At 41.3% G+C, this 9,911-nt stretch overlaps 1 pseudogene; it reads left to right on the top strand.

Annotated features, from left to right (window-relative positions):
* LOC115068609 overlaps positions 1-9,531 on the top strand; it is a 55,326-nt pseudogene extending 45,795 nt beyond the window's left edge.
* The last annotated feature ends 380 nt before the right edge of the window (positions 9,532-9,911 follow it).

Genomic DNA, 9,911 nt, shown 5'->3' with positions numbered 1-9,911 from the left:
GCAAGTTTCTAGGTTCACAGTTGAATTAATACAGTTATACAATATTGAACGGAATATAAGCCCTGTAAGACATAAAATTGAATGAGTTTTTAACCTTTAAAAAAGATCTCCATTTCATTTTAGAATATTTTTCCCTGCAGAAAGACTCATTGTTTTTGCTATGAACACTGAGATGTTGGCGCATGTATCTCTAATCTGCATGTATCTGATTGTTACTAGTCATAATCGGTTGCACTTGGATCCTTGGTGCCTGTGTATGTCTATAAAGTCATTGGGTAGATTTCAATGGTAATGTATATCACCTCTACTAATTAACATGACATAAACTTCCACACTTCCTCCTCAAATATAATGCATTTTTAAAAATTTGTTGATTTTTATGTGTATGTGTATCACACAAAACATCCCAAACCATCTTATTCACACACTTCCCAGATGGCACCCTCCCATAGCCTCCCTCCCCCGACTAGAGCCCTTATACTCTGATATCCCTGCTACTGTCTGCTGTGTTGTTGGCACCCCCAGCCATTCCCCACTACTTGTCCATCTGGTGAATCTAGTCAGCCTATCTAGAGGTCTTTGTTTTAGGAGGGTCAGCTGTTCCTCATCTAGCGGTAATCAGTTGTCAATATTCCTATAGATAGTTGTTGGCCAACAACTCAAAAGAAGGTATCTCCTATCTGGCATTGTTGCATATTATGTAGCATTGGGCTATGCATACAGACTCTTAAAAAATTATACCGGCCCCTTTAATCTTTGGCTATACTTTCCTTTTGGGTGTTTAAGGCTGTACAGTTGGCCTAGATAAACCAATTTATTTTTACTCTTAAGGTCGTTTGAGGATCTGTTCCTCAGGGGTCACATGGGCTTGGGAGAAGCCCCTGGCTCCTTTCTTTTACCAGTTCCTCCTATATGAAGGTAAGTCAAAGGTCCTGCTCGACCATGGTTGGCTTCACTTGGAATCATGGAGGAACTGTTTCCTCTGTGTTGACCCTCCTCTTTGTAGACGGGACACTGGTTCAAGTCCATCTGGTGGGGTGTCCTCGGCCTCCTTGATAAAGAGGACAAGTGACCCACCACCATTATAGGACATTTTGAGAGATGCTCATAGTCCCCTAGAACTAGTCGACCTAGGAGGGCAGGGAGCAAAAGTGTCCTTTATGTCCCTCTGACCAAATTATTATAGGCCTCAAAGTATGTCTGTTAAACATCCAAGAAGGTTAGTTCACCAGTCTGGTACTTTTAACTACTTTGTGCCATGTAGATAAATCTTGGGCAAAGACCAATTGTTCTCAGATAAACCTTGTCTAGACATATATTTCTTGATCTGCTATGTATAATTTGTCAGGTTGTTGGAGTAATATGGTTCCCTCTGGCTTTTAAAACTACCTAGGCATTATTTATCTCTCGTATTTTCTCTCCCCTCCACCATAGTTTTCCCAGTTAAGGAGCCCCCATTTCCCCCTTTTCCCCCTTAATAATACCCTTCTCCTATGGTCCTACCTCTCTTGAGCTCCTTCTTTCCCTTTATCCCCTAGGTTCCTTGAATACCCTTCCCTCCCCCCTCCCTTAAACTAACCCAATTTTTATCCATATCTCCCTTATTAAGGCCTGTTTCCTACTGTTCTTCTCTTTCAAGTTCTTTCTTTTCCTTTACTTCCCTGTTTCCTTTCCATTATCCTGGTTCCTGTAGTTTTATGTCTGGACACATACTTATCAGGGTTCTAGGATCCACATATGAGGGAGAACATATGTCGATTTTTTTTCTAAGTCTGTGTTACTTAAATATGAAGTATTTTTATTGTTGAAACTTTGGCAAATAAAACTTTAGAGGAGGGAATAAAAGCATCTCTAATCCTTTAATCCAGATATAGAGAATTTGAACTGGTTTTAAAATAGTTTTTCCTGTGTGTATAATCATAGTTTGAAATTTTTAAATTGGGATTAATTCTATACAGTTTAGTGTCCTTTCTTAACTAAATATGTTCATTTTTCTGTGTGGTGACAAAACATACCTTTTCTTTTTAAATATACATTCATTATAATTTTATTTATTTGGGGGGTGCTGTGGCATTTGTGTGGAGATAAGAGGTTGACTTGCAGGAATTAGTTTTCCCTAGCACATGGGTCCCAGGGATCAAACTTGGGTCATCTGGCTTGGTGGCAGGTACTTTTACCTGGTGAGCCATCTCACTGTTCAGATGAAACACATATGTTAATGTTGATTCTATGAAATGCATTTGCCATCCTTGTTTTGTTTTGTGGGTGCTGGGAATCGAACCCACGGCCTTACATGTGCTAGGGAAGTGCTCCTCTACTGAGCAGTAGCCTCAGTTTTGAGGAGACTTACCGCTGGCCTTGCACTCACTATATTGTCTGAAACATGTCACCTTCCTTCCTCTGCCTCTCAAGTGCGGGTACACTTGGCTCATTTATCAGCTTTATTGAGCCATTTTCCTCTATTTGGACATTGAAAGTTTTCTAACTTTTCATTGTTACAAAAATCATAAAAATATTTTCTGGATAAATCTTTATATCTCTTATATTTTCTTAGCAAGTATGTATAGAATATTAAGTTTCAAAGTTTAATTCTGTTTCATTCAGTAGTTTTGAAGAAATAATTTGAGGAAATAAGTGGATTTGGCCTTGAATGTAAAACAAAACCTTCCAGAAGAATCATGGAAGAGTTAAGAAGACTCTGATGATGGGAAAAAAAACTGTTATTTGTAACTTTAGTATATATTTTTAAAGTTCATTATTTTTATTTTATGTGTATGAGTGTATTGCCTGCATGTATGTAAGTGCACCCATGTCATACAATGCCCATGGAGGTCAGAAGAGGATGTTGAATCTCCTGGAACTGGAGTTCCAAACACTTGTTTGCCGCCATGTGGGTGCTGGGAACTGAACCTGGCTCCTCTTCAAAGGCAGCCAGTGCTCTTAACTGCTGAGCCATCTCTTCAACCCCCACCATCATTTTAACTTTAAAGGAAACATATAAACAGTGTACAAACACCATATACAGTTTTGTGTTTCTTTTCAATATCCATGTAAAAACATAGCTCTCCCCTCAAAGGGAATTAGAGATAGTTTATTCTGGAGCTAAATATGATTGGTCATGGCTCAGGAACACAGATTTAGGTTACAGCAAATGCTGTGTATTAATACGGGAACAGTTTCATGAAGTTTTCATAGTAACACAACAAAAAAATCATAAATCAAGGCACTTTAAAAATACATTGGTGGACAACTGGTCAAAATACAGACTCAAGTCACCAGTCCTAACTGATACATCTACAATGCAATCTCTACACCCAAGGCCCAGGGAACATCTCAGAAGAGGGATGAAAAGATTGTAAGAACCAGAGGAACAAGATGCCTGCTGCTAGATAGTGTCTTCTAGACATGGTAGGAAGCCCCACCCATGAAATCATAACAATATGATAGCCTAACAAGATCTGCATAATGACAAAACCAGTTGACATGCTAATGTGTATGGAGAAATTTTCACAGGGTCCCACCTCAAGATTAAGAGCTAAGCTGATCAACGGATTCTGAGGGAGGGAGAATCAGTTTTCTCCAGGGACTAGCTCTCAGATAAATTATACTAATCCTAAATGATCAACCCCAAACACATGCACACATGAGCACCACTAAATTGACCCAGTACATTATATGTATATGTAATGTATATATGTAAATGTATGTATGTGTAAAAACGTGTATGTGTAAAAATAATGTAGAGGACAAGAAATGGTGAGGGAGTGGGAGGGACATGGGAGGTGTTGGAAGGGAGACTGGGAGAGGTAGAAATGATGCAGATACAATATTTATGCATGAAATTCTCAAAAAATATAAAAAATTTAAAAATACATTGGTGGGGCTGGGACTGGCATGGGCTGTTTGACTGGCATGTGTGAGGCCCCATACTCAATTCCCAGCACTGAAATAAAAATACATAGGTGTAAACATCAACTAGCTGGGTTATAGAAAAGTTGGAAAGCTTCCGTTACAGGTCTCAGATGTTATCTAGTGACATTCTTAACCTTTGGGTTGGTAGAAGATAAGGGTCTGTTTTTACAGAAGGATTTGCCTTCTGGGCACAATGATGAATGCTAGATCAATTGGGCAATGAATGACATTTAAAGATATTAGAGATAGCTCAAGATAATTTGGCTCTGACATTCAACATTCCAGCTCCTTGAAAACCACTGAAGTTGTAAATGGTAAATCAGCCTTAGAGAAAATTTCACACAGGTGCAGGTTTTTTTTTTTTTTTTTTTTTTTTTTTTTTCCCCTCCTGGGGACTTCGGCTCCCAGCTCCCATCTTGTGTCTTCATCTTCTAATTACCTTAATGATGTTACTAATTTAAATTTGTTTTTTCCTACGTACTAATCCCATTTCCCACACCACTGCATTTCACATACCCTCATCAGTCTTTTAATTGGCCGTCTCTCCTGTTTGCTTCTTAGAAGCCTCCTGTTATTCCCAGAGCTCATACTAGCATGCAAGGTTCTCCACAGCAAACATCACCCCCCCTTTTCTCAATGCATATTTTTATTGAATTTTTGTGCATCTCATACAATACACCTTAATCATATTTAGATCCCCCATCTGTACCTCCCCATAGCTTAACCACTAGATTTCATGCATTCTCTCATATATGTTAAGGCCTATCAAGTGAAGATGGTATATCACGCCCTTAAAGAAGATCAACTCTAACTCAGCAGTGATTGGTGCCAATAGTTCCTTGGCTAAGGTTGAAGCCTCCTGCTCATTTCCCCAGTTCTATGCTGGGTTTTTGTCCCATTGAGTTTGCATGGGTGCTTTGCATGCTGTCACTGTTGCTGTAAGTTTGTATGTGTATGTTCCCAGAAACCTGGAAGACTCTGTTTCCTTATGGTCATGCATCACCCCTGGCTCTTGCAATCTTTCTATCCCCTCTTCTGCAATGGTCCCTGAGGCCTGGGTGGCAAAGGTTTAATATAGGAGTCCTAGCTGGGGACAGACACTGTGCAGTCTCTTATTGTCTACACTATGGCCGGTGTGGCCTTCTGTGTGCATCACACTCTGTTGCATGAGGAAGCTTCATTGGTGAGAGGTGAGAGATGCATTAGTGTTCTCTCTACCCCTGGTTCCACTATGTTCTGTGAGCTCAAGGTACAGAGGTTGCGTTGTAGATATGTCACTTAGGGCTGGGCATCTCACAGACACTTATTCTCTGTGTGACTAGTTTCACAGCAAACTTTTGGCAAGCTTTGCTTCCCTATATCCATTCTCTCTCCCAAAGTTTCTATTACCTTCAGCCAAAGGAAACAGAATGGAGCTTCCTACACTCAGAATTTTACTCATACTGCCTAGGACATGTTAGTAAACATGTCCTGTGGGATGTGATCTCAGACAGTTTTGTACAGTTCACAAGATTGGAATGTGTTTAACATCCTTAAAGATGAAGGGGTGGAAAACTTAAAAGAGGAGGAAGGTAAGAATAAGCAAGAGATTAAATGTGACCTAGAGAGCTTAAATATCATCTGGTCCTTTATAGAAAATGTTGGTTGACTCCTGCTCTACTTCTACCATCAAAAATCACATTTAGTATTGATTTATACTAATATACGGGAAAATGTAAGCTGTTGTAAATACATGTCATTAAAAAAATTTTGGGGGGGTCTTTTTGAAACAGGGTCTCCCTGTAGCCCCAGCTGGCCTGGAACTCGCTATGTAGACCAGCCTGGCCTTGAACTCACAGAGATCCACCTGCCTCTGCCTCCCAAGTGCTAGGATCAAAGGTGTGTGCCACCATACCAGGCTTGATCTCTTTTCATGATGTATATTTATATACTTTAAGAAGATTCTATAGTGGTAGGTTTCCATATGGATTTTTCTAAAGACTTCTAGTATTACTTATACCTCCTTATATTCCTTCCTCAGAAACTTTTCTTGGTGGAAGGCCCAGCCCTTACATTGGTTACCTCTGTTGCCCTGTGCTTGAACTGTGCCCCACCCCTTTTGCAAATGGCATACAGCTGCCCTTGCCACAAGTGGAAAAGTACCTTTGTTCTGAAAGAGAAACTAGAGCAGCCTGATTGTGCCTCCCTGGTGAGTGAGTGGCTTGTTGCATTAGTCTATGAGCCAGAGGCGTCTTCTCAGGTCATCTAGATCAGCCCTGCCCATTCAGAGAGGAAACTGAGGCCCAGAGAAGGACAGTATCTTGCTCAAGTCCTGTAGGCAGATGACTCTATGGACAACACTAGTTTTGCAGGTCAGGCTTCCTGGAACCTTTTCCATCATGTCCCAAGTTTAGTATTGTTTCCACCCCACCATGCCACTCCTTGTTTCTTTGCCTTGTCCCCCATCAGATGTGTGGGTGTGTGTATGAGTGAGAGTCCCAGGTGCCTAAATTCTCTCTCTGACCTCACTGGGGAGAATGGAAGGCATAAATAGCCTTGGAGGGGGGTAGTTGACTTGAAACTGAAGATCAGTGGCAATCTCCATTAAATATAGTTTCCTTTTTCCATTTGTCCTGGTCATAGGTGAGAAACCCTATCACTGTAACATCTGTGGGGCCCAGTTCAACTGGCCAGCCAACCTGAAGACCCACACTCAAATTCACTCTGAAGAGAAGCCCTACAAATGTGAAACCTGTGGAGCAAGATTTGTACAGGTGAGCAGGACAGCAGGGAGAAGGGACCGTGTGGGTATGAGGACCCGGTTGTAAGCCTGCAGTGCTCCCTGGCAGGGCCTCTCACACCGTGCTCCTCCTTTAGGTGGCTCATCTCCATGCTCATGTGCTCATCCACACTAGAGAGAAGCCCTATCCCTATGAAATCGGTGGCACCTGCTTCTAGCACCTTCAGACTCTTAAGAGCCACCTGTGCATCCATACAGGGGAGAGACCTTACCTTGTACATTAGCCTTGTGGCCACTGACTGGCCTGGGAGGGAGGAGTGTGGAGCAAGTGGGCAGCAGAGCTGTTCGCTCTATTCTCTAGAACAAAGTGGGGTGATGACTAAACTCATAATGGTCAGGAGATCTGAGTCTGAGCCTGATTATCATAGCCACCCCACTCAACAATCCCAGACTTTAGTCTGGAAGGCATTGTGCTGGGTGACTTGACCCTTAGGAATAAAGTGCAGCCTATGGAGACATAGATTTGGGAGTCATTCATTCATTCTATAAATACTTGCCAAGTGCCCACAGTGAACCGCTACATGAGGCTAGATGTATATTTAAGAGTAGCTTTAAGAGAAGCCATCATAGACCCGGCCTGGTCACACACACCTTTAATCCCAGCTCTTGGGAGGCAGAGGCAGGATCTCTATGAGACCCAGGCCAACCTGGTTTATACAGTGAGTTCTAGGCTGACTGGGGCTACAGGGAGACCCTGTTTCAGAAAACAGTAAGCAAACAAAAGAGGTCTTAGAAGGAGGACTGCAGGGCTGTCAAGATGCTCAGCAGTTCAGAGCACTGGCTGCTCTTGCAGAAGACCCACCCACATGGCAGCTGGCAACCATCCATAACTCCAGTTACGGGGGATCTGACACCCTCTTCTGACTTCCAAGGGCACTGCATGACTCAAGCACACCTACCTACATGCAGGCAGTACACTCATACACATAAAATAAAAATAATAAAAAATTTTTTTAAAAAAGAAGTAGGACAATAATCAGAAAAGTACGGTATGAAAAAACACCCAACCCCAAACGAAACATAGAGAAAGTATTTCAGAAAAGGAGGTTGCCTATCCGTGTAGTGTAATGTTATAAAACGGCTATTGGAATTATCGTGTCCTAGAACAAAGTCACAGTAAGCTACAGCCTGATGGTTAAACTTTGAATATTGCCTAAGTTAAAATTGTGACAGTGCGAATTATGGGAAACTTAAATTTCAGTGGACATAAATAAAGTACAATTGGAACGGAGCTGCACTGATTTGTTTACCTAGTGCGTGTGTCTGCTTTGAGGCATTGATGGCCGCACATCAGGTGCTTCTGGGCACAAGAACCAATCAATGAATGCTTCATTCACATCCAGATGTCAACCTGCAAAGCATTTTTGTTTCCTTGTTTCTAAGGCTTTTAGTGAATATCTTTGTATTTGCCCTTTGTTTCTGAGGAAGTTCATTATTTATGTCTTAGTGCCTGAATTTCCTCATCTGTAAAGCAGGCCTCAAAATAAGGTGGTAACGCTAAAGTAACTAATTTACTCAGTGCTCTGGGCTGCTCAAGCACATAGAAATTTTAGCTGCACAGACTGTAAGAGCTGAAAAGTGACCTTTGGCATTTATTGACCCAATTCCTTATGGAAAGGAGAGTTAAAGCTGAGAGAGAAAAATGATGTGGCCAGGATTCGGAGCAGGGACGACACAGCTGCAGTGGGCTTGTCTCTCAAGAGCAGGGCCCTTATTCACTGTCTTACCCTTTCTTTTAATTCGTTAATTAGTTTTCTAGATATATTTCCGTTTTTATCATAAAGCATGTTCTTCATCCATTTTGCTTTAGAATAGTTTTAGTTTAATAGAATAGTTTTAGTTTTATAGATGAATTTGTTTCAATTAATGGACCAATATTGATAATTATAAACTGAAGTCCGTATTACATGTGGATTTGCTTAGTTTTCATCTAAATATAACCTTTATCCTCCAGGATCTGATACAATTTACCCAAATATGTTTATTTATCCATTTTATTTTTCAGTAAATTTTCCTACTAAAACTCTTAACACCCTTTCCTTGAATCATTGTGAATAACTACTTGCTAATCGTTTGCTAGCTTATCTAATCGAAGGTCTTATCCCTGAGGAGATAATCTATAATACTTCATGTTAAAAAGTGTCCTCTGACTCAGGAATTTCCCTGAATTTAGACTGGTGTAATCCATTTGTCTATTTGCATTCAGAGAATTTTCTGAGTGTGTTCTGCTTGGTAACAGGACTATGGAGTTTGGTGAGAAGTACTCACTGCCTTCGAAATGTGATCTACCTGACGAGGATGTTAGTACAGCTCGACGCTGTCCCACAGGGCAAGGCTGCAACTCTGAGATTTAAAGGAAGGATGGATCATTTTTATCTTGGAGAAATTCACAAATGTGTTAATAATTAGGAGAGTTCCTATCTGAACTTATCTTTTGGATAGACTTGTACTTCTGCAGTGAAGTCAGGGAAGGATATCTCAAGCCAGGGGAAGGCAGGAGTGACACTTTGGAAGGGGAGGCCAGGACATTTGTGCAATACTTACCTCTGGCAGAAGCCAAGATTCAAATGAGTTCTTAGCGTGGCCTTTAGAAGGAAGAGCTGCCGTGACCCTCCTAGAGACAATTCCTGCCCTGGGTCTTTGTGAACAATGATGAGTCTCTTAACTCATGACTGTTAACATTCTGCTTCTGGTGTCTCTCCAGTGTGAGAAGTGTAACCTGCATTTCCGTCACAAAAACCAGCTTCAACTTCACTTGTGCCAGAAGCATGGCACCAACACCGAGGTGCAATACCGTGTGTGTGTAGCCGATCTGCCTCTGGAGCTCCGAAAGCCTGCTGAAGCATGGAGTATTGATGCTTTCCTCTCCAGCCTCTTCTCAGAATCTACCCAAAGGATACTGTAACACTTTACAAAGTCCATCTCATGATACCGTGCCTTTGTCATCCACTAGTGCAAATCATAGTGGGGGTGGGGGTGTCTGGGGGACTGGGAGCCACAAAACATTAGGAACATACTATTGCTTCTTCTCCTATGTGTAAGGCAAACCATGTCAGCAAAAAGCTAAATCATTTTATATATCAGAGTAGAGGAGAATGCAAAAGTTCTGACTTGACAGGCTGCAAAGTGAAGAATGTATATGTTCTTTGGGAACAGAGGTTTCTTTTTTATGTAAATATGTATTGTTTTTAAAGACAAGACTTCAGTATGTTGTCAAAGA

Source organism: Nannospalax galili, unplaced genomic scaffold (assembly GCF_000622305.1).
Source record: "Nannospalax galili isolate Female #2095 unplaced genomic scaffold, S.galili_v1.0 scaffold889, whole genome shotgun sequence".
Taxonomy (NCBI): Eukaryota; Metazoa; Chordata; class Mammalia; order Rodentia; family Spalacidae; genus Nannospalax; species Nannospalax galili.
This window is presented reverse-complemented; position numbering and strand designations above follow the sequence as displayed.